The sequence below is a fragment of the Myotis lucifugus genome, unplaced genomic scaffold (genome assembly GCF_000147115.1).
Source record: "Myotis lucifugus unplaced genomic scaffold, Myoluc2.0 scaffold_3, whole genome shotgun sequence".
NCBI lineage: Eukaryota > Metazoa > Chordata > Mammalia > Chiroptera > Vespertilionidae > Myotis > Myotis lucifugus.
Genome location: NW_005871051.1, coordinates 20,993,449 through 21,020,006, shown reverse-complemented (window position 1 = coordinate 21,020,006; position 26,558 = coordinate 20,993,449). Strand labels below are relative to the sequence as shown.

General features: G+C 38.3%; 1 pseudogene; it reads right to left on the bottom strand.

Annotated features, from left to right (window-relative positions):
* Positions 1 to 7,020: 7,020 nt before the first annotated feature.
* Positions 7,021 to 26,558, bottom strand: part of LOC111827291 — a 103,642-nt pseudogene continuing 84,104 nt past the window's right edge.

Here is a 26,558-nt window from a genome sequence, read left to right as displayed (position 1 = left end):
CGATGAAGGTGTATTTCTCGCTCTCTTTACATGTGCAATGTAGGTTTGGCAGGAGAACTCTGCTCATCATGGTCACTTGGGGACTCTGATTAATGGAGGTTTTATCTCAGCACATGCTTTCAGTTGAGACAGAAGGGTAAGTTGGGCACTAGCTTTTAACACTCAGACATGACTCATTTTATATGTGTTCACATTTTATTGACTAAAGCAAGCCATACAACCTAATCTCAAAAAAGGTCGGAAGAAATGCATTCCCACTCTGTGCCAAGGAAGGGATCTGGAATTACTCTAAGTCTATATAGCACTCACGATGACCACATTGTTTTATAGCACACTTGGTAAGCCTTGCATGGTAATTTAATTTCTTACCATAGACCCCCAGTCCTTCTCTGCAGGGACAGCTACTATTAAAAGGGCTCTAGTATATTGTGCTCAAAATACGTAGACACATGTGATGGGTATATGGATATATATATAGATATATATATGCGTGTATCCCTTCTTTGGTAGTCAAATAAGAATATTCAATAAACACTATTCTGTCTTTTCTTAGCTGTTGGATTGCTTTATGTCTACATAATGTATATTGAAAACCTTTCTATATATATCATATAGTTCTCTGCATTAGTGGTTACTGTCATATGTACCATCATTCACTTAACCAGTCTCCTTTGGGCTGAGAAGTGGGTGCTTACAGTCTCTTTCTTGACAACAATGCTAACTGTGTTTTTAGATGAAGCTAAAGATCCAGAGTGGCTTGGCTTCAGAAAGATCTGGTTTACAATCCCAAATCCCACTGATTAGCTGAATAGGCAACTCATTCAACCTCACGAGTCTTGGTTTTCTTAGCTATCACATAGAGATATTAGCTCACCCCTCACAGGGTTGTCATGAGAAATAAACAAGATAATTTCCCTTCAACCTAATGACTGTTCAATAAATATTTGTTGGGTGGGTATTTCAAGAACTTGAATTTAAGGGCTTGTTCACATAGAATCTTATTACAATAGTAGGTAGCAGTTGGTAAGCATTCAAATGTATGGACACCATGGCTATTCTCTTGTTCTTTTTTGTATTTTCATCTATGAGTAGAAGATTGGATATAAATGCATAAAATGACACTATCATCCAGATCCTTGAGCACATGCAAAAATAACCTTGAAAGGAGTGGTCACAACTGGTCCTTTCTGTCCTATTAATTTTTTTGTATCCCATATGAGTGATAAACTGCTATAAAGATAGAGAAAAAGGCAGAAGAGGGTCAGGTCTAGCATTTGGTCATGTGATCTGGGGGTTTTCTCTATTGATTTATTTTTACTTCTAATGTCCTGACTAAAAACATGGACAAAATTAACTACCCCGTTATGGTGGATGGATGGATTGTAAGATTATTTTCTGCTAGTAAATATACTGGGGTAAACTTTACATATATTTCCATGTTGGCACTTTTGTTTCCATAGGATGGATTTTCAGAAATGGGATTGCTCTAATTTCAACCAACTTTGCACTGGCTTTTGTTACCTGTCATCCTTCTTGTCTTAGTTACAGCATGGTACGCACCCCAAAGTTCATGCAAGAGGGTGGTGGCAGGAGGTAAAGTATCTAGTGTGGCTCCTGACCTAAGTTGTTTGTTTCTCATGACCTGCCTCAGAAGTGACAGTCCATTCCTTTTGACCACTGACAAAAGGTCAATTAATATAAAATTCATGCACTTTTCTGGATTGTATTCTGTGCTACCTGCCGTTAAGATGAACCCGAATAAAACTAAAAGCACCTAGGATTTAGGAAAAGTTTTACATAGTTTATAAAAGGGAAGGAGGAGAATGAGATGCTATTAAATGCTATTCAAAGTTCCATTAAATTGCCATTGCTTACCTATTTATCATCTATTTATCTATCTATCTATCTATCTATCTATCTATGTATCCTGAGTGTTTGAGAGAGAATATATTGAATATATCATTAGAGTACTGAAATGCCATAAATAAATTTTTATATAATTTTATCACTTTATTATTTAAATCTTTATTAGAATTCATCTGGCACTCATGTTATATTATAATTTTTAATTATTTCCCTTCATTCTAGCTTCTCTTTCATGATTTACTCTTGCCCTGCTTTATGTTTTAGAACTTCTGAGTTATTTAATTTTCCAATTTTAAGCAATTAATATGTAGCAATTAAAAAGATCTGTAGTTAAAAAAATAAACTCAAATATGTTTAGTTTTAGGTTAGCTGGAGTACAGGCATCCACACAACAAAAAATGCCAAACCCAAAAGGAAATATGTGGACGAGAAAAAAATGGAAAAAATTGCTATAAATTCACCAGGAATAATATCTGGCGCGCGCGTGTGCGCACACAGACACACACACACACACACACACACACACACACACACAGTGTCTATTCCTTTTTAAGATGTGTAAGATCAATTTTATCAAATATAGACAACCTGAAACACTTTCTATATTTTAAAGTGAATTTAAATGATCAATTCCCAATATCAAAATGTTATAACAACAACAAAGCCAAAAGGTAATAACATACAAAGACCATTATTAGATGACTCTGCAGGACAGTGTTGGCTACCTGGTTTTACTATATCAGAGAGCTAAACTCAGAACCTAGGGCACTGATCAAATAAAAATCAAGAAATGAAAGGGAATTTCATGACTTCATTATTGTTGACTATGTTCTTAGCCTGGAGTTGTTTTCCATGAGAAAATGAAGAATTTGACTCTAGAAAGCTGGGGGGAGATGGGAGTGCTGCAGAAAACATGCAGCTACAGTGCTATCGCTTCTATTCTGATCTTGCTCAAGTTCATCAGGGAAAATTAACCTTGGCAGCTTATTCAGTGACTAAATCTTGATATTTTTCTGGCTTAATTCATAACATAACTGTAAGCTATTGCTCCATGTTTATATTTCCCATCCATTTCTCACATTTCCAAAGCATGCTGATATGTGATCCGGGCAGTTTAGCTACCATAATTGGCATTTTTCTTGGGCCAAAAGGAAACAAATTCCTTATCCTCCATACTTTTTTAATTTCTGAAAAACAACAAGTAACGTGGTTAATCCTCTTTTTGATCTTTTTTTCCCCTTTTGAATTTTCCTTATTTCTTCCCTCTTTTAATCTTTTACTCTCTTTTTAATCTTCTCATTTTGCCCCACCCCTTTTATTTGACTTCTCCTTATGTATTTCTTTAAAAGAACTGGTCCAGTCTATGGAAATGGGTCTTTAGAGTCTGTTCAAAGAGCCATTATCCACATTTAGAGGCCCCACTATTTCTTTAAAGAATTTTGGTGCAGCATTTGCCAAGATATCCCAACAGACTATCTTTCACAGTATTAATAGAACGTAACTCTTGTAGACAAAATAATGCTTGATGAAATTATTTCTTGTGATGAAAAGTTTTAAAGATTAGATTTGTCATATTCTGTATATATGTGTAAGACTACAGGTTATCTTAACAACTCAGAAAAATTGGTAATTGATTTAACAAGCCACTTAGCTTTTTCAAATAGAAGCATCCATATACACCCTTTTCTTTAATTTCTGTTAGACTATGTTGGTGACAGTGATGGTGTTAGAAGGACAGCTAAGTTTCAGGCACTGTTGAAGAATTAAGCTTTATTTTCTTATGTGATGCCATTGTTCATGCATAAGGCACACTTTCAACAGTAGCCAATAGTTTAGAAAGAAAGGAATAAAAGTCAGGGAAGTTAAAAACGGAAAACGCACAGTCCTTCTATATAACTTGAAAGACTTATTTAAAATGAATTGCCTATTTCTCTTATAATTCACATTTTCAAAACACACTCATAAGCTGTTTGGCTGCTGGTCTAATATTACACCTTTCTCTTTCATCTTTCTTTTTACTACAAACCCTTAATGACAAACGCAGGCAAGCCAGTGATACTGATATACCGCGAGCTTAGCATGTGAATTAGTCATCAGACAATCAGTTCAGGGGTCAGGCTTAGAGAAACAGTGCAAAGTTTGCAAAATGCAGGTCCGCAGAGGTGCTCTCCACTTCAAAGGGGGCGTGCTTGGCCATGAGAACTGGGATCCGAGGCAGAAACAGCTGGGATTGTCATTTGTCCAGGGATGGAAGGTTTGTGTGTGTTTGAGCATGTTTGTAGCTGAGATAGGATTTCACGACTTTGTAAAACAACAATTTACTTTCGATGTCTGTGCTGGTAAAACACAATAGGAACTCTGAGTCCCCAGAAGCCTGGGTCACTAATAGCAAGCAAGGGGACCTGATCCAGGACAAACTACACTGAAGTTTCCCCACGCCATTGACCTGCCCAGGACGGTTCAGGATTTCATTTTTCTGAGAAACCCATGAAAGCATTTCCTTTTTTGGGAGAGTGAAGTTAGAACATGGTTTTGTTTGTTTGGGAACTACAATGATAACATTAAATTTGGAGTAGATTCTGAAGATTTGAGATTATGTGTTTTCTTTCTCTTACTTTTTCAAAAGCAAGTACATGAAATGAGAAGAATGATTCAGATTATTATTTAAAAATAATAGACACCAAATCCATGTGTCCTTTTTAACTTCAATTTATTTTTCCTATAAAAAAAGAGAAGTCAGGCTTGCATGTTACCCTAATAGTAAAACGTGTTTTGACTAATGTTGCAAGGAACACTTACATTTGTATTCAGTCTGCAAGTGCATTTTAGTTTCAGTTTTAGAAATGAGTTTTCTTCTCAAGATACTTCGAGTTTTAGGGCAAATCATGTCAAGTAGCTGGAATCCAGCAAGAAGGGAAGTGACTGCTTTACGAAGGAGGGGGTGCAGAAGGGAGTGAACAGGATGCCAGTTTGATCTGAATTTGAAGTTACCCCTTTTGTGTTATTCTTGAGAAAGGCTGCAGTATGAATGAAGAGAACTGGATTCTCGAATCTCTCGCTGTTCTTCAACTACTGGAGAGAGAACTGGGAAGCAGAGTAAAAATGCTACAGAGAGGGAAAAAAATCCCAAATCTAAACCATATGACAATGCCTATTTCTTCGTTTCTTTGTCATGTTGTTTTGCTCTTTCCTGGCATTAACTGTCTTTTCGGGTTATAGTTGCTCTGAAAAAGCCATTTCAAAGAAAGATCTTTACCATTTCAGTGAGAGTAAGCATGAAATAAGAATGTGACCTGTCCATGGCGGAGAACTAATACTTAGAAACAAGGCCACTGTGTTAAATAGTTGTAGAGTCTTATCTCACAAGGGTTGTAGATACCTCATTCAGTTAATTCCAGCCCAATAGGCCAAAATTATTGCCTAAACTCAGATAATGCCTATAGCAAAAGAAAAAAAAAAGCCACTTCCTCAAATGCTGATTTACTTACAAAAGGACTTTCAAGAAGCAACATAATTTATAATGACTTTTTGTCCCTTTACAAGTTGGTTATTCACATGCCACTAATTTATCATGGAGCATGAGTAATGGAATTATTTGGATTGTGTTCTTTTAAATTATGGGCAGAAAAAGAAGAAAAAACATTAGAATCAAATGGTAACTAGTTCCAAGGAATTTGTCACTTATGATGTTATCTGGCTGGAAGGACCATGGGCTTTTGCTTTCATTGGGAATTAACTCCGGGAGTGTATGTGGTGCAGCAGAACATGCTTTCTTCTTGCTTATGAGCTAATCCCTCTGAATATGGAAGTATATCAATCCCCCCCACCTGATTGAGTTCATATGCAATGGGAAAATTATTAGCACAACATCTGCAGGACATAATTTCAATGCTGTTTTATATCCTTTTACTGGAAAGCCAGGAGTTGAAAGCTGACATTTTTCCTTTCCATGACTTGAAAACATTCATAAATCTTATAACACTAGTGTTTCTCTGATTTTCATTGGTGGCCATTAATAGTCATTTATTCCCACAGGTTATTTCCATGAATATAAAAAAAGTATATATTTTAATATTAATTAAGTTAAGGCAAAGGCACAGTATGTTTAATGTATATTTATTTACAATTACCAGATTGTCTGACTCTTTTTGTCAATGATTTCTTTGACATTGTAGACTATTTTAAAGACCCTTTGTATTTGTTCTGATATCACAATTGCAAACATTAATAAATAAGGATGGCTCGCAATGCCTGTGAAAGCATCACAATTATTGTGTTGTGGCCAGCTTTTGCCACTATATACATTCATTAATTGAGTGTCTACTATGTGACAGATACAACTCTAGGAGCCAGGGATCTAAAGGAGATTCTAGTGCAGTGGTTCTCAACCTTCTGGCCCTTTAAATACAGTTCCTCATGTTGTGACCCAACTATAAAATTATTTTCGTTGCTACTTCATAACTGTAATGTTGTTACTGTTATGAATCGTAATGTAAATATCTGATATGCAGGATGGTCTTAGGAGACCCCTGTGAACGGGTCGTTCGACCGCCAAAGGGGTCTCGACCCACAGGTTGAGAACCGCTGTGTGGAAGAGACAGACAATAATAAGTTCCAGGTTAAGCCGTAATGCTGAGAAGAAGAGTAAAGCAGGATAAGAAGATAGGGTTGATTGTCATTTTAGACCCAGTGTGTCTGGGCAAGTGATATTCAAGCAGGCTTGAATGATGAGGAAGAGTTAGAAATGAGACGATCTGGGGCAAGAAGATTCTAGGCAGCGGGGTCAGGAAGTGTGAGGTCAATGCCAAGGAAAGAACGTGAGATGTGGGAGGATAAATTCAGCTGATGAGGCTGAGGGGAGAAATTGGGGGACATGAGTCTGGGAGAGTGGGATAGGTCCAGGTCATGCAAGGCCTTGTTGGCCACAGTCAGATCACTAGGTTTTATTCTAAGCATAAAGAGAAGGCACTGGAGGGTTTTGATTTTTTTTTTCCTGCAAAAACCTTTATTGTTTCATTTGGTCCAATGCATGGGAGAGGGTTTCAGGGTGGTTAAAAGAATGGATAGTAATTTCTGGGAGAGGCTCAGGTATAAGCCAGAGACACCAGGCGAATGCAGAGGGGCCTCTCAAAGGCCTCTGGGCTCCACAGGCTCCTAGTCATGCTTGAGGGTGAGCCTTTCAAAGAGATACTTGCCCAGCCCAGCCCAGCCTGGGGGCCCGGCTGCCTGTGGAGGTGAGTCAGGTGTTGCCCATCTTCTTGATGAGTTTCACCTGCTCACCCGGAAGTAGTTTTCCCGGAAGTCACGGAGCTGAGGGTCTGCCCAGGCAGAACCCAGGGCCTGCAGCTCCAAAAGGGCCTGGGTCAGGTTCCTCTCCAAGACCAGGTGGCTTCCCTGGCGTCCTGAGTTTTGCCCACTCACCTTGGGAGGCTTCAGCTGGTTTTTCATCTTTAAGAGACGCTCAGCACCCTCCCTCACACTTCTCTGCCAACTCGCAGAAGAAGCGGAAGAGTCACGTCTTTGTCGCGGTGGAAATAGAAGCCAATGGAGAGGTAGGTGTGGGAGGCCTGCAGAGGCAGGCTGGCCAGATGGTTGACGGCAGCCTCCACCTCGGGGGGAATAATTCTGACAATTTGTGAGCTCGTGGTTGTTTGGCAATAACGAGTTAAGGTAGAAAAAAACCCTGGTGTGTTGGCTGGGCCCGGAGGTGGTTCTGAAGGTGGTGACTGGATAGGACGCAGGAGAGTGGCGGAGGCTGGAAGAAGGGGATCCCTAGAGTGGTGGAGGCTGGAAGAAGGGGGTCCCTGGGTCTGTTCTGTCCAAACACTGTTGAAGCCAAGAGACAGATCTGGGACAGCCGAGGGCACCGCCAAGTGTTTTGATTTTAAAGGATCGCTCTGGCTGTTGTGTGAAGAATAGACCCTAGGGAGGCAGGAATGGAGGAAGCTACTGAAATGGTCCAGGTAAGAAACGTTGTGTCTTGGACCTATGGCTGCTTGTATAACTCTGCAGGTTGTGCACAGGCTAAAATTGCCAAACACAGTTCTGCTTCATCATTCTTCCGTGAATCAGTTCTGTTCATGATCCAAAATTCAATTTTGTTTAATCCTAGTGTGAATTTGAGCCATACATAATTAAGATGTGAAATCATCCATATTAATGAGAAGCATCATTTTAGATTATGAAATTGTTATTCATCCTTTTAGTGCAATAGCTATAATGGGTTGGATCTTTGGCATATCATGATATAAGTATTCATTTTTCAAATGTGATGAACTCATTTAGGGAAAAAGGAAATACATTAGATGGATAAAATTGAGATAGGGAATGATGGATTAATAACCAAGTACTAATTTAGGAGGAGAGTTCACAATAAATTTATTAAATCATTGTTATTACAGAAAAAAATCTCCCAAACTTCAACAAGGACAGTTGTCCTAACTGGACTAATCATAGTTCTATCCTGGGATTTTTTTTCTTAAGCTTTAAGTTTTAAAATAAGATACAGTACAAAAAAGAACACAAAACAAATGCACAGCTTAGACACCATCCCACCCCCAATCTACTACTTGTCTTTCCTATACAATTCTACCCTAGGTCTACTCCCTTCTGGGGAACAAAAGGAGGAATACCTTTCAGTGTGAGATTCTTCTGCAGTTGAAATATTTTTTTTAAACAAACTCCCAATGTATCAGATGACTTTGCTTGTATGAACAACTACCCTTTCCTGATCTTGTATTTGGTGTGCTGCTCCCTGGCTTGGGAGATGCTGAGATGCTGAGATGCTGAGAGCTCGGAGACAGGGATTCTTGATTCACTGATTCCTGAGGAGGTGCTGTCCAGTGAACACTGTCAGGGAGGAAGAGTGACAGAGAGACAGAAGCCAGGCAAAATGTGGCTTTAGCTGAAGCCCAGCCTCAGTCTGATCCCACAGGGACTCTGGAGCATGAATGACACCATGAGGAAGGGGGGCAGGCCTCTTTTGTAGGGCTCTAGCAACCTGGCACCTTTGGCGGGACATCTCTTCTAGCCCAGGATAATTCTCAGTGAAGGGTACAGCCGTGAACTATTAGCATTGGGAGCAACAGTTCAGTAGCAGGGGTTTGGGTGGGTACCAACTGTGTTTCTTGCACTCAAGATCTGGCTTCCTGTGTCAAGTGTTTTCCTTCCCTACACATACATTTACCTGTATCTATAAAGTTCATGTGCACACACACATACAGGTATATAGGTGCACCTATGCATCTATGTACATATGTATATTTACAATGTGTATGTGTTGTGCATTTGTGTATCTGCATGATTATAACGACATGCCTTTTATTTTTTTTGCTTATTCCATTCTACTTTTGGTCTAGTTAGACAAAGTTCTGGTATAGGTAGGTGGTCAGCATAAAAAAGGAGCATGACAGAGACGTGGCTACTGGAGATGGGTCTCAGGGTCAGAGGGCTCCTGTGACTTCTACTAGGTAGATGCTCCTATGAGAACTGGTACATTTATGACTGGGATGGATGGTGTGTTGAGGGTCTTTCCAGGAAGGATGAAGGGGCCACTGGTTCCCTAAGAAGGTATAGCCATGGTACCTGTGACTGGGGAATCAAACGTGGCAGGAAGTAGCCATTCATATGTATGGGTCACTTCTAAGGCAAATGTTCTCTAAGAGGCAATTGCTTGTTTTGGGAATTTGTGGTATCTCGTATTTTGAGGCTTAAAATGAGAGCTATTCCTTGGGTTGTGGTGTGGGGTAAATGTGGAGGCAACAGGAGCAGCTGAGTGATGGAGTAATTAATGTCTCAAGGTCAATTTAATCTTTAAGATTTGCGGTTCTGTGGTTTCTCTTTGATTTTTTTTCTTTCTGTAGTAAAACTTGTTATAGAAGTGTTGGAGCTATATGGACCTTTTTATGAGACCTTCAAGTCAATAAAAAGTACCATCTAAGGTCTTTCGACGGTTACATTACTTAGTTCAAATGTGCATTTAAAATTTCTGTGGTGAGAAATTATGGATATTTGCCCCTTTAAAGGGATGCTGTATGGCTGTTTGTGACATCGAAAGCCCCCCAAATTATTTTAATATTTGGATGTATTAATTAATTATATGTAACTTGCTATGTATGGATGTTCCCTATCCAAATGGGTGAAAAGAGAAAAACAGGCCAGGCATCACTTCTTTGGTTTTCTACTTTTTCAAAATTGTCAAAACCTCTTTGTTCCCTTCCCCAGTGTGGACCCTGCAGGCAGAAGTGATGGTAATTTTAGAAATGGGCGATACATAAAGAGGCCAAATCCAGGAGGTCACTGACCTCTGGTTTCTATAAGTGAAGAGTATCTATTTTGGGAAAGCAGTGTTTGTGATAACGCCTGATTATCTGCAGATCTGACAGCAGGAGGTGTTGCAATTGGCCTCCAGCCTCATTCTCTTGTCCGAGTTCTGAAGACCTAATACAGCAAGGTCCACCGGTAACTGACGTTCTTTTTCTGTACTTCCGCATTCCCGTTTATGTCATATTCTCACATTTTAGGACATTTTGTTAATATATATATATACACAACCACCTCTTTACTGAAGATTGCTGAACATTATTTCTAGCTCATTTTGGTGTTTGTGTTTTATTTTTTTGCCATTTGACACAGATCCTGATTTTTGTTGAGAGACCATTGTTGGGCTCTCCATAAAGGGCATTGTTTCTATAATTTCCTTTCTTTTCAGACTTTAAGGCCCCAGAGTTTTAACTTTCTGGCTATTGGGTAAGAGCTGTTTCCCCAATGAAGGATCAGCTCATGTTTAATAGACTTTTAGTGCTTGAAGCTAGTTGAAATTACAAGCTGTCATCATTTAAGAAATGTCAACAGCCCAAACTGTCTTAATCCAGCATGAAACTGAGGGCTCTTGGAAAAAGGTGACATTTTAAACAAACAAGTGAAATAAATGAGAAGATGGTAGCTTCCAGAATGTAGAAGTTAACTTTTAATCATGTGATATGAGATAATGTCTTCCCAAAGAATGGGTCCATTGAGGCAAGGAAATGACCCCTTTTCCCACGATCAGAAAACACTACACAATGTTACTGGTCACATGGCTTTATAAATATATTTTACAGCTAAGCATGTGGGACTGGAATTGTGCTTTAAAGCTGCCAAGGCAGAGAACTTGTTTTCTCCTGTGGTTTAAGAAGTGTTCTCAGCAGACATGAATATACTTCTTCTCAAAGTGGATGTGCTCTTCAGCGAAGAGCTTGTAGTTCACAGTAGCCTGGGAAGGAAAGTCACAAGTTAGATTCTCTAAGATAGGAAATGGCAAACTTTTCTCTGTGAAAGGTCAGAGAATAACTATTATATATACTATAGGCCCGATGCACAAAATTCGTGTAAGGGTAGGCCTTCGCAGCCGCGGCTGCCTGGATCCCGCGGCTGCAGCCCCATCTTCATCCCTAAAGGACGTCTGGTCTAATTAGCATATTATGCTTTTATTATTACAGATAATTGATTTGAGAGAGAGAGGAGATACATCAATCAGTTGCTTCCCTCATGGGGCTCAAACCCAAAATCGGGGTATGTGCTCTGACTGGGTATCATACCCACCACCTTTTAGTGTATGAATGATGCTTCAACCAACTGAGCCACACCAGCCAGGGCCAGAGAATAAACATTTTAAGTTTTGTACACTAAGAGGCAAAATTGAAGATATGTAATTACTTATATAACTAGAGAGAGAACATTTTCCACAAATTTTATTGATGAGATTAAAATAAAATAAAAACAATAATTCATACAATTTTTGTAATGCAGGCCTACTAAAGAGAAAAAATGATTTTTGGGGGGGTAATGTTTCACTTAATTTCAAATCCAGTGTAAATGTTCATCTGTAAAAGCCATGCTTAGCTGGTGGCCCATATATAGACAGGGGCAGTATGGATTTGACCCACCAGCCATATGCTAAGAGATTTTATGCTAAGCTCCATTCTCTGGGTGTTGAGTCTGGGTTTAATTCTGTTGCTTGAGGAAGATTCACAGCAGTAGAGAAATATATTTAAGAATGCATATTTATAAAGCATAATTGTGGTTTATATCCATGATTTGTTTTTAAAATTTAAGAAGTATGATGCTCTCTGTGTATGCTCATAGTGATAGATTCTAGCTCCTTTCTTTTCCAACAAGTGAATCAATTTCAGGATGCCATTCTGCTAGGCACGGCCTTTGGCTATATGCTATTGCGCATTTCTTAAAATTTTAAATTGTCTGCCACAGATCAGGTGGTGGAAATGCAGGGGTGAGGAGGAGTGACAGGTCTTACCCTTAGGAGCTGGCATCTGAGTGGACAGTTGGACAGGTAATATTTACTGGACATTTACCAGGAGCCATGACTAGGCTAAGCATTCCATGCTTATTGTATGTAGTTCCCACGATACCCCTTGATGTCCTGTTTTTCTCTTTACTTACAGATGGGAAGTAGAATTTAGAGTAATAGCTAATGATAACTAGGTACTTGCTCTGTGCAAGACTCGGCTATAAGTGCTTTACAAGGGTTGTCTCATTTAACCTCAACTCTAATGCAGTTGGCACCATTGTCGTCATTTTCCAGATGCGCAAACGGAGGCATGAAGAGGTAAAGAGCTGTCTGGTATGAGGCAGAGCTGGGATTCTAACCCAGGCAGCCTGTCCTTCAGCACCTGGGCACTTAACATTATACTTTTTTTAATCTTTGAAAGATTGTTACTTGCTTGAGAGCATGCAGGTGGTAAATGGCAAAACTGAGATTTGAACTTCAGGAGTGTGACTCCAGAATCTTTTTCATTTATTGCCTGTACCCAGTGGTTCCATTTAAATTTTTGTTTGCCACTGGAATTGATCCCTCATTCATGAATGCGTTGGTTTGAGGGTAAGGGAGGGGAGTGAGGCTTGGTCACTGGTTGATAAACTCAGGAAGCTGGGATGACAGCGCCTCATGTCTATATCATTTCTCAATAGACAGAGGAGAGGGAGTCACACAGGATGGGTGTGCTCCTCGGATCATGAACTTGAACCAGGGAGGCCTGGTTGACCAGCTTATTTCCTCACTGATTTTGGATAAATCACAACCCCTGTAATCCTCACTTTTCTTATCTGTAAAATGGAGCTAATAAGCTTCCCTGGAAAGAAATTTAACATGAAAGTGTTTAAATCATTCTTGTCCTCCGTGATGCTGTGTTTTCTGGGTCAGATGGGATAGGCTACAGTCCTGTGAATTAATCAAACAATCAAAATGTTGGCATGAGATGTGAAGGTATTTCCTAGATGTAGCTAACATCTGCAATCAGTTGATTTTAAGTAAAGAAGTTCACCCTTGATACTTTGGGTGGACTTCTTCCAACCACCTGAAAGCCTTGAGAACAAAACTGAGGTTTCCCAAAGAAGAAATTGCACCTCAAGATTGCACCATAGAAATGCTGTCTGAGTTTCCAGCCTGCCCATCTGCCCTCCAACCCATGTGTCTTCTAATAGGTACTTCATACAGGGTCACTAGGTAACTTCAGCTATAGAGGTCCTGAGGCCCATAGAAAACCTTTGAGTCTTGATACAAACGATTGAAGTATGCACATTTACTTTCATTTGGCTTACACATTTCAGGCCTGCAAAATAAAAGCACTCCTACCTTTGAATTTCATTCCAATTATGAAGTGTATTGGCAGCACAATTTTCTTTGAGCAGGTCTGCTGTGGTAAAAATACAGATATGGTTCCATCATCAGAAAGCCTGATGTGCTGATTAAAGGAGAATGCCATGGTGAATTGAAAGACGTTTTAACTACTATATCTAATTACAAAGAAGAACATGTTACTTACCAAAATTCGAATGCATTCTATAATAAAAAACAAGGGCAATTAACAATCAAACAAGCAACTGCTCTCTTGACAGGCAGATGACACAGAACAGGACTAAGAAAATGCAGAAAGGTTTTACTTGACGAGGAAAGCTGAGATGTCCCTTTAAATTGGAAGGTAAGATCTCCAAAAGCATATGACTTTGTGGTTATAAGGCCAGGGAGGGCCTCAGGAAGTACTGGAATTGCTAAGCTTGGTTCTGAATTACTGAAGCCAAGTTCTATTTATCTTTAAAATGCGGGAGGGCGGACGTGTAGTTACAAGTTCTCAGAAATTTTAATATAAAAATACTTTCCTCCCCCTGTGTAATTTTACTTGGAGAGAAATTAATATTTATTTTAAATGCCTATCTAAGTTTGGCTATTTCTTTACTGTATTATTCTTTAGATATTTTGCTTTATATTCAGAATTTCATAGTCTGGCCTCCTGACTATTTCGTAGGGATTTGCATGGTTAAAGAATTAACATTTATAAATTATCATGAGCTCTAGGGATAAAAAGTCCTCACAATTTTTTAAAATTCTTGATAAATCTAATTTTTTCCTTTTATAGGAAGGACTATGTGATATGCAACTTTCCCCCACAATTATTCCTAGTAAGTCTGAGACTAGGCTAATGGAGTTATCATTGTCAACCGAGGGGGATAGATCTTTATGCTCAGTTCAAGGTCTCTGGGAATAAGGAGTGTGTATGACGGCTCAGAGTCAGCCATGATTTTCCTGGCTAGAGGCCCTGGTTTGCAAACTGTAGCATGCAGAGGAATCACCCGAAGAGCGTGCTAAAAAGGCAAAACCCTGGGCTGCACCTCCAGAGATTCTGAATCGGTCGTTCTGGGGGAATTCTCATTTTAACAAGCACCTTAGGTGACCCAGAGGCAGGTAGTTCATGGACCACATTTTTTCATTTTTAAAAAATATTTTTATTGATTTTAGAGAGAGAGGAAGAGGGATAGAGAGATAAAAACATTGATGAGAGAGAAACATCGATCAGCTGCCTCTTGCACACACCCCACTGAGGATGTGCCCGCAACCAAGGTACATGCCCTTGACCAGAGTTGAACCTGGGACCCTTGAGTCCGCCGGCCGACGCTCTGTCCACTGAGCCAAACCAGCCAGGGCCATGGACCACATTTTAAAAAATACTCGAGTGGAGTTATTCACCTTTCATATATTTTTTTAAAACTTGTAATCCTTAGTAGTAAATGCTTGCACACCTAGCTTATTTATTTATTTATAAATTGCATACTGGTCTATGTTTTTATATACACACATTCTGTGCATTGTAAAACATAAGTAAGAATGAAAGCTAAACATTTTAGGATGCTCTCAAGAAGAAACAAATGATATTTTGTAAGTATTAGAACTTTGTTTTATTCATTATTGTATATATTCTTTTGTTCTCACTAGAATATTAATATATTTAACTCTTTGCTATTATTAATTATATTTTTAATAAGAGCAGTGTGATCAACCATGCCCCATTATTTTGAAAATATGGGTTAAATATATAAGTAGTAGTTATTTAAGGATCTGTCTCAAAGTTCAGTTTATCTCGATCTTTGGTTATAACTGATTTATAGCTAAAACTTCCCTCCCCCCCACCCAAACTTTCAATATACAAAGATTCAAATGAAAGACATATACCCATGGCTGGGCTTTTAAAACTATGATACTCATTTTTAAATTTCATTCATCAATCATGCGACATATGTATTGAAATTTGGCTGGTAAATTTTTGTATTCTCTGATGTCATTTAGTTTTTTTATTTTTCAAGTTAATCAGAATATGCCAAATTTTTATATTAAAAAATTAAAAAAACTCTAAAATTCCTTATTTGGAAAATTTCAAAACAGGTTAGCAAGTTCTTTTTTTTAGGTTTGAGTGCACAGCTCTAAATTTTTATAATGACATACATTTTTTCTTCCCACAAGTCAGATGTTTCTAAACTTCTGTTTTCAAATGCTTAGAATTCATAGCCTAAATTACCTTCTAAAAGCAATATCATTTTTCAGTTATTATTAAACTGCCACCTTTATTTTGAAGGAATAGATGAAATTTAAATATATAGATCTGACATTGATTTGCCTGCAATTGAGAACTACTAGTCATCACAGAAAATGTTGGCAAATTTGGAACACTTGTGTTCAGTAAAAGAAAAATGTGTAACTCTTTTTTTTTTTAAAGTTGGAAAATTTTTACAATTCCTTGGTTAAGGGATAACAGGGAACCTCTGGTACCAAAGATTTTCACAATTACTCTTTCTCATGACAAAGCTTGAGGAACATTCTGCTATAGAAAAGTGCTATTTGTTAGAGAAGTAAGCATATCAGTGGCTTCTGAGCTCTCTGGCTTTCACTTCCCTGTTGCCATAGCTCTAAGTGGAGCAGTGTATGAGTTTCAAGTGCGATAATATCTTTGTAATCTTAGCCTGGAATTTTTGTTTGTGCCAGACAAACATTTTTAGTCTCTCATTATTATGCAAGAAACCTCAAAAATTACTTCAAAACATCTCCCATTAAGTTTCAGAGAAATTTTGTCCAGCCCTGACTATTACATGACTTTAAAAATTGCTGAAAAACATCACAGTTTGAATTTCATGTCCTTGATACTGATGTTTAAATGCCTTGCTGATCACGATGACTGAAACCATTTCTTAAATAATATCTTAGGGCTCATTCTTCACATTTAGGGCAAGGTCATTGTTTGGTATAGTGGATACAATCTGATAATGTCTAATTTGGCTGGTCATTCTTCTGTCAGATTTGATTAGATTGTCGTTGCTCTTTACCACTAACTCCAAAGAGCTTGTATTTGGGGTGTGGCCAAGTCTCAACTTTGCCTCCACTTTTAAACTGTTCACTTGTACTTTCTTTATTTGCATTATCTTCAATGCATTTTTTTTTGCCAAACTTTGTAATTCATTTGTCCATTTTAATACTTAGCTCAGTTAAAATCAGATAATACCACTTCTAAAACCATTCAGTCTGGCACTTGTAAACTGTAGAATTTTCCAGTATGCTGCCCATGAATGCAAGAGAACAGGTGTCACTGTCAAGCCCCCATGGTATTAGGAAATTTCTGCTTCTCGGTCAGGTTATCCCAAGTACTAAGGAGCAGGTGGCATATAGGCCAAGTCAGGGCACTGGCACCAACCCATACATTAAATATTAAGAAAGCATAATTTACCTTTTTTACTATTATAAAATACTAGAAGCCCAGTGCACGAAAATTTGTGCACTCAGGGGGTCCCTCTGGAAATCTGGGAGCCCTCAGGGGATGTCTGACCACAGTAGTGCTGGGACTGGGACCGGGCCCCCCCGTGGAAGGGAGGGTGTGCCGGGACCGCCATGGCTGGCGTGGTGGCGCAGGCTTGATGGCCCCGCCCCCTGCCCACTGGTCGTTCCAGCAGGTTGTTCTGGAAGGTGTCGGCCGTCTGGTCTAATTAGCATATTAGCTCTTTATTATATAGGATAAGTAGAATGTCTGAAATTGTCTTCTTCTACCCCAGTAATCACTGGGCATCCCTGCACTGTGTTCTGCCACTCTTTGGAGAGGACAACTGTAGAGGATCACTGGGATGCTTCTCACAGATGCAGGACGGAAGTATGCAGATGTCCAGCCCTGGCCCTCTAGCTCCATCCCTGGGGCTGCGTGTATGCTGAGACAGACAGTACAGAGCTCTCTACACTCACTCCAATGAGGTGTGTGTGTGTGTGTGTGTGTGTGTGTGTGTGTTCACACGTGCGTGCTTGTGTGTGCTTCCATGGTCCTAATCATGCTAGTAGAGGATGCACCACAATCTACATTTCTCACAATGTTGCAGATTATTATAAATTATCCAAGTTAGAAAATTCATTCTAAGAATGTATATTGAGCTATCTGTGATTTGAAAATAACATAACAAAAATTTGAAGGTGACTGGTAACATCTTATTAGTGATGATAGTTTATAGATCCCTCATCTTTCCCAAATATGCAGGACTATATGTTCTCTGAACACAGGATCATGTGTCTTGTTCACTGCACTGTTCCACTACACAGAGATAAGCGCATGGTAGGCATTTGGCAAATATTTGTTGATTGAATGCATGAAAGAATAAGCTGGTGATTACTTACCTCTTTCCTGGCCTCTTATTATTTTCTTACACTTGCTTTCCCTTTGCATTGATTTACTTGTGTATTTCTGTCATCTTGTATTTCATGTATATTTGTAAGCTGACTTAAATTAAATAGTAATAAAATGATTTATAATATTATAATTACAGGACTCTCTCAGTGCTATTGAGTGCTAGGTGTTTTGCTAAGTACTTCATAGACACTTGTTTATTTAATTTTCACACAACCCCATGAGGTAGGTATGACTAGTTCTATTTTATAGCAACAATAAGGCTTGGAAAAGTTAAGTAACTTGCTTGGTCACACTGAAAAAGTTGCAGTGCTGGCATTTTAATTCTGATCGACCTCTTTTCATAGCTTGTGCTTTTAGAGTGTTTACAACTGACTCACCATGAGATTATTTAAAAGTTTCGGGGGAGGATAAAATAGTAAAGCTCTTTTTATTGTTTTGTCAATCCATTTTTTCCCTAACAGCAATGTCTTCTTGGATTTATTGTTTTGAAATGTCCTTTTTGATTTTCTTTGCATTTGGACCAAGTTGCAATGCCACATCTCATGTAGGCTTCCTACATTATATCTGGTCTGATATCATCACTTGAAATTTTATACTTTTGTCAAAACAGCTCATTTAATTTTTCTTAGGAAATATTTCAAAATTAGCCTTGTTTATATAGTTAGGATCGTCATGGTATGGGAAAACGAAAACTTCATCCTTGATTTAATATGTGAATTAAATGGTGACGCCATAGACCTGGAAGGAAGTGATCACAACGCTGGATGATAGCTTTCAGAGGGACATTAAGTGGTGTTTTATCTCTGGTTCTCTATGTCAGAATACGTGCAGTTGGATATTCCAAACCTGCGTGTAAAGAATCTTTCAGCTTCGGAGCATGAGCTTTTATTAAGATTATTTTTAGTGCTACAAGAGTCTCATGGAAACAATCTGTCTTTTTCTCTTTCAAAAGTCTGCCATTCATCCCAGTTTTCTTCTACATAATTAACTCCTTATTTTGAAAAAAAAAATAATCTACATCTTCTCTCTGTCCTCCACCTCCTCAGAATGTGAACTCATCTATAAGCTGTAAGATCATTGTTGTGGAAATTACTCACCCTTGGAGCATTCCATGGTAATAACCGCAGCCACATTCCAGATCAATTAGGTGTGCATGAATTACTGCAACCTTGATGCTCCACTCATTCTGCGCCTCCCATCACTGCTGTGTGTCATCAGTATATCGGATGTCACAATCTTCCTTAATCCCGTGAGACACACCTCCACCCAGGCCTAGGCGATTTCAAGGCGAACCCTATTTTTGTGTTTTTAGATGAAACTCTAAGCCATTGCAAACAAGCTTATAATCTCTCCCAGTAGGTTCTGTAGGGTTTTAAAATGGAAATTAACTAGTTTTTATTGTGTACATGTGTTTGAAAACATGAAGAAGATATCAAAGCTAGTATCATCTGACTTGTCCCAAATGTTCATACCGGATCTCTTTTGAAGGTATGTGAGATCAAAAAACATTTAAGTCGAGGCAAGTATGGTTCTTTGAAAAAGCAATTGTTATATAATTATAGATATGCAACTGTGTGAGTGATAGAAATGAGTCTCGCTGGAGCAACTGTTCTAAGAACATGTCTTCTGTAAAATTTGCTTGAGGCTGAAACCATTCTCATTTATTTTAAATTGTTAAGTACTTGAAATAGCACTGTTTCCCGGTGTTAAGATTCATGTGACTTATCACATGAAAAACAAAAAACAGAGATGAGTTTTGTTGGGGAACCCCCATTTCCCTAATCATTCCTTAAAAAACATGTTTTCAGATGGCTAGAGGGGCAAACCAACATACATAGAAATTATTAACTTCCTATTTGGAATTCCATGGGAATTAGCAGATTGCAAACCAAGGCTCTGGCTGAAAAGGTCATGGTTGGACCATGACTTCCTATGTGCCTGCTGTTCATGGTCAGTTTCTTGTTTTTCTTTCTTCAATGTGCACTTATGCCCAGAGGCTCTTTATAATGGGAGGATTTAAAGAAATCCATAAATTTAAAACACCCCACACATACAAAATTCTTTCTGAGTGTGTCATCCTAAAATTCGTTTCCCAAATTCACATAAAATAAAAGAGCATAATAGCCCTCTCTTTGAAATAGTCTGTTATGTTTAATTTTTATTAATCTTTACCACAATACTAGGTAACATTATGAGTAGAGCAATATAAATTGGTCTTCTGAGTTTAAATGGCCAGAAGTCATTTTTTGATGTTTATTTTTTTGAAATAAATAACCTAAAATTTAATTTAAGAGCAAACATAGTCTAAAGAAATAATGCAAATTTGTAAGCCTTGACTAGGAAGTTTTAACATGGACCTTTTAGAAAGTGTTTATGTGATATGAATTAACTTGCTTTGTATACGGAACAAACATAGACTCTTCAAAGAGCTAGCATCTGATCCTCCAGAACTGAGTTCATTGAGGTTAAATTGTGTTCAGAGAGTTTAAGGTAAGAAATAAAAAGGAGATTATACTTCTCCACATTGCAGGAAGAAGCTCATTTCCAGGGTAGAAACCCCTGAAACTCATAAAATACGTTCCAGATCCAAGATCTGATAAGTTCATGCATTCTGTCTGGACACCCCATTTCTGCTGGAGAGAAATTTGGGACCAGTTTCATTTACTGGATAGGATGCCCAAAGTATATGTGAGAGACATATTTTAAAAATTAAAGTAATTAAATTTTGTTCTGTTTAATACTAATGATCTCCTTTTATAAATTCAACCTTTCAAACACTGTGAACCAAAAATTGAAATGTGGGATAAACCCAGAAGGACAGAGAATTGATGAATAACTGCTAAGCCAATAGCAAAACAGTCCTTAAAATTCAAGAAGAGGGTGAAGATACCTGATCCAGGCATTCTCAAGCTTTTTCTGTTCCATGAACCCTTTAGCAATCAGGTAAATGGACCCTGTCTCAGAATGCCATAAAACAAAATACATAGGATCACAAAGAAAACCAATTATATTGAGATAAAGTATTGATAAAAATATTTTAAAAAACACCAAATTTGTGACCTAGCAATACATTAAATTAACGCATTTTTATTAATGCATTAAATACCAAGAGTTAGCAAGAGGTTTGATAACAACTGTCACTTTGAAGTAGGCATAAATGACACATTCAGATATTTGCAGTTATAATGTGATGTGAAAATATCTGTGATTGCTATTGGTGACAATGTCATAGAAACTGCTAATAATGCTGTAGTTTGTTGAAGGACATGTTAGATTTTAGTTAGAGGTTAGTGACTCTGAAGATATAAATTCTTTCCATTCAACTTCACAGACTTCCCTGTGATCTGCTGAAGAACCCCTGCAGGATCTCAGACCCCAGGGTTGGAAGCCTTGCTCTAAATTTAAAGTGTAAGCCACAAACATATTATTCAAGGGGCTTGATTTTGGTCAAGAGGTAGCCTAGTATTTTGGTTATCTTAGTAAGTGAGTAGTGTTTACCACATGAGCATTTATACCAAGGATGTAAAAAGCAGAAAGCCAACAACTGGCAAATAATTAGTTTGGCTCAAACTTATTTCTTTAAAAGTGCAAGAAGAAAGCCATCTCTCCTTTAAAGACCCAGACCATTAAAGTTTTTACCCCATTTTGCCTATAATTATACAGGGTGGGGCAAAAGCAGGTTTACAGTTGTGAGTACATGAAACAGAATTTATTCTTGTATGATTATTTACTAGAGACCCGGTGCATGGATTTGTGCACTGGTGGGGGGCGTGGCCTGTGGGGATCCGCCTGCTGTGGGAGTGTCGCTCATCCCGGTCAGCCAAGTGGCTGTGGACCCGCTTGGCTGTGGACCCGCCCTCTGAGCAGCAGCTGAATGAGAAAATTAGTTTGAGCTAATGTTTTGGGGTAATGTCTTGGGTAAAGGAGTGTTCTGTGTCCTGGAGAAACCTGGCAGAGAGCTTTGCACCCCAAAGCCACTTGGTGAATGTCCTTGAAGTGTGATGTCAGGTCGGTGACACCATCGGGGATGTTCAAGGCAGCCGTGCTCCAGGATCCTCAGCCATCAGGACAGCCTCCCCAGGGGGTCCATAGTCGCGTCCCCTCTTGCCATCTGCCTATGCCAGCTCCCCGCACTCTTTCTAGAACACACCTTAGAGGGCCTTCATCAGCTGGTGGGGTCAGGCCAGAGTCTGGATTGTCTCAGGTAAGGTGCAGAGGCTCGGCCTCACCCTGGGCCTGCTAGTGGCTGCTCCCACTGTGGGAGCGCACTGACCACTAGGGGGCAGCTTCTGCATTGAGTGTCTTCCCCCTGGTGGTCAATGCACGTCATAGCAACTGGTTGAACAGTCATTCTGGTCTTTCCACCATTTGGTCGCTATATATATATAGTCCCAAAATTCACGCAAGATTTGAATTTTGCGTGAGCATTAACAACAACAAAAAATAAAAGCCTAATTTTACTTGGTTTATTGAATCAGATTCTAATATCTGTTGCCCTTTGATTTCAATCCCTTCAATTTGATAAGCATTACCAAGTACCAATTTGGGCCCAGGAGCAGGGACAATGAAGACCAATGAAGACCACGGTTTGCGTATGTGCCAGCAAAGCCGTGGAGGCCATTTACTTGATGTGCTATTCCATACATAACCCTATACTGTATACTTTATGAATCAATAAAAAATTTACAATTTTTAATTATAAACCCGTGTTTTCTATCAAAATTACTTCTTGTGTGAATTTTGGGAATATATATATATATGTGTGTGTGTGTATATATATATTGATTATTCTATTATTTTCCATATGACTGTAAACCTATTTTGGTCCTACCCATTATTCTGTCAAACAGCACCCCTTGCTTTGTATTTTTGGTTAACTTTGTATGTGTGTACATCTGAGCAAGATATTATTGCAGATTCTTCAAGGGAAGTGACATACTTTTACTTGTTTGTTTATTTTTATATTTAGAAAATATCTAGCAAAGAGATATGCACAGAGCAGAAACAGTACTTGCAGATCGAAAGGAATGACAGGCTATAAAATACCAATATTCACAGTGCACCTTTCAAAAATATTTCCCTAGAGGTGTTAGACGTTATTTACATTTTTACCCCATTCATCCTTTCACTCTTTTGAGAAACGAAGAAGTAAAAAAGAGAGACAAATGCAATGGGTATGGATAAGTTATTCATAGAAAAGCTGTGAGTTTCAGAAAACCTTAACACTGAAGATTAAGAACAGATTATTTTGCCCAGCGACTAGTCATATCAATGCCACATCTTTCTAATGGCCACCCAGCATCTATTTTAAAGCCCCTGTGATGGGGGATTGACTACTTCCTAAGACAGTTAATTCATTTTTTGGGTAATTATCCTAATGTTAGGGAGCACTTCCTCAGAATGAGGAGTATTTGTCTTCCCTTTGCTTTTATGCAATCTTTATGTTTTTCAAAGTATCAGAAGGCAAGAATTTTGCCCTGAAGGGCTCTGTCTGAGAGTTGGAGAAAAGAGAAAAAGACATTGATTCTCACTGTTAACCACAATTAAAATGATGGCAACAAAATAACTGAATGATCCCATGTGACTGAGCCACCATCTTTTGAAAAAGCTTCTGTTGCAAAGCTTATCATGTGACATGTCCGGAGGCAGACATGGTAGATGTGAACCCTAGTTATAACTTCATGAACTGGTGTAAGTTACTAAATGCTTTTTGAAGCTTTAAGTCTTCTTCTGAACAGTGACAATGGTAATACATGTCATATAATTTCTAATGAAAATGAAATACAATAATGCAAGAAAATGATCAGTTCAGTGCTTGGTATATTAGTAGGAATTCTTTCAGCTGCAGTTAATAGAAAGATCCAAATAAAAATATCTCAAACTATAGGGGAATCTGTCATCCCATATAAGAGGTTTGGAAGTAGGGAATTTTAGGGTTTGACTTACAGGATACAACCATTTAATCAGAGATCAAGGTTTTTTTTCATTTTTCTGCTTTCTCTACCAGTTCTTTGCAGTATATGATCTTGGACAAGTCATCTACCCTTTCAAACCTCAGTTTTTCCATCTGCAAAATGGAGGTGAATAATTATGCCTTTCTCATCATGTTGCTTTTATCCTCACACTTGTCAAGATGTCCAGGCAGTTTCAAACATCAGGTGCTTACATAATAAGCCTCACAGCAAATCTCCTCTTGTATATCATTGGCCATAATGTATCACATGCACATTTCAAAAGCCAATCATTGGAAAGGGTATAGGATTACAATGATTGGTTTAAATAAATTAGGTATTACTTTTTGGACTTGGAAGGATCATTCCTACTCCTTCCCAGGAGATGGCAAACTTATCACTGAGTAAAATTCAGGTTCTATTAACAAGAAAAAAGTGGAGAAATGGGTGCTTGGAGATAACCAACTGTACATCCTAAACATAACCAACTGTGTCTGCTAAATTACTCTGGACATACCACTTTATAGGATTGTAGTGCAGTGGCTGTAACATGATTCCACCAATTCGCCACTATATATGATCATAGACATGTCATTTGGCCTTTCAAGCCTCACTTTTCCCATCTGCTACATGGAGGTGAATAATAATGCCTATTCCTCAAGGTCAGAGGATAATGTACGTGAAAGCCATTTATCAAAAGAGCTCTCTTCAATTTTTATTTCAATTTAAAAATAGACAGTACATTATGTCTTATGAAGAATATAATCAGTCAGCTTTTCAGTTAAAGCTAACAACTGAACCTAGCTCTCTTGTGGTTTTGTCATATGATCTTAAAAAACTTTTATACTTGTGTACTATAATAAACATACAAAATTTGCATAAAATATAAAGGACAGCTTAACAAGTTTATTTACAATGAATATTTGTGTAATCCAGGCCAAGAAATAACATTACAAGTGCCCCAGAAGCCCTATATCTTCATTGCATCTATCTATCTATCTATCTATCTATCTATCTATCTATCTATCTATCTATCATCTATCTATCTATCATCTATCTATCTATCTATCTATCTATCTATCTATCTATCTATCTATCATCTATCTACATGTCAGGGGTAGGGAATCTTTTTTCTGCCAATGACCATTTGGATATTTATAGCATCATTCATGGGCCATACAAAATTATCAACTTAAAAATTAGCCTGCTATATTTGGTCAAGCATTTAATTAACTCACCCTTAATGCCTTGGGCCAGACCAAATGATTTCATGGGCCTTATACAGACCGCAGGCTGGCTGTTCCCCACCCCAGATATGTTATCTGTCTATCTTTTGCATAATCAATATATCTAGTAGTTTGACACTGTCTCATACTTATCTCAAACTTTCTTATGTTCTTGTATTGACCATTCTTTTCTATATTCTCCTGCAGTAGCCATTATCACAGCACAAACATTTATTGTGTGTATGTTAGATACCGTGCCAGGCATGGCTCTCTCTCTTCATGAAGGCATTCCTAAGTGTAGCATTCTTCCCAGGAGTAGAAGATCACATTTTTGTTAATGTGATTTCTTCTGTTAAATGCCAAAGCTCAGAATGTCAGATTATTATGAACTTAAGCAAATCTTTCCCAACATTTGCAGAATGATGCGTCTTTAGAAAGTTTGTGTTATTTTTAACCACAAAGATTTGTCAATTGTTGACAAATATTTTAGAAGATTTAAGTTTTTCCATACACTTTATTCATTTCTCTCTCTCTTTTTCCTTCAGGACACTACCTCTAAATTCTGCATTATGCCTTGATATTTGTTGCTTTATAAATTTTTAAGTAGTTTAATAATGAGTGGATTTGAGGAATTCTGCTTCCAATCAAGATGGAGTAATAAGAATTGGATTGACCTTCTCACATGAAATAACTGAAAAACTGGACAATAAAATGATAACATTCAAAATACTGGACATTGGGCAACCAAGGCCAGCAGTCCCCCATAGATAGGAAACAAATAAGGTGACACGTAGGACTGCCCCAGTTTATTTCGCTTAGGAAGTTTCCAGACTGCAGTACACGAAACGGAACATAGTCTGAGTTGAGAAGACAGTGTCTGGAAGACAAGGCAGCTAGAGTGGGCTGGGCAGAACACCACACGGGAGAGAGTTGTACAGAGGTCTGCAGAAAGTCTCCTCTCCCCTAAACATTGGAGTGCTGATCAGCACATGTGTATGAGGAAACTCCTTGAGGCTGGGAAAGAACCACTCAAAAGGATTGGAGAGAATGGTGCCAGAAAGTCACACAGGGCCAGGAATAGTGCTTGTTTCAATGGCCAGAGTGGAGAAACCATGGGGTATTGCTTATGGGTACTAAGAAGGACCTTTCCACAGAATCAGGGAAAATGAAACTACACACTGCTCTGGTTCTACCTAATCAAGCAAGATCTGAAAGGCTCAAATTATTTCTGAGTAATTTAATGTGTCACAGAATAAAATAAAAGAATATTTATAGGAATATAAAAATAATTAGAACCCAACAAGGTGAAGTTCCAAATGTCTGGCATCCAATAAAAAATTACCAGGCATGCAAATAAGCAGGCAAATACTACCAATAATAAAGAGAAAAATTAACCATAGCTGAGCTAGAAATGACACAGATGATAGCATTAGCAAATGTTATCAAATAGTTGTTATTACTATATTATTGAACCTGTTAATTAGAGACATGGATGATATACAATGACTCCAGTCAGTCTTCTAGGG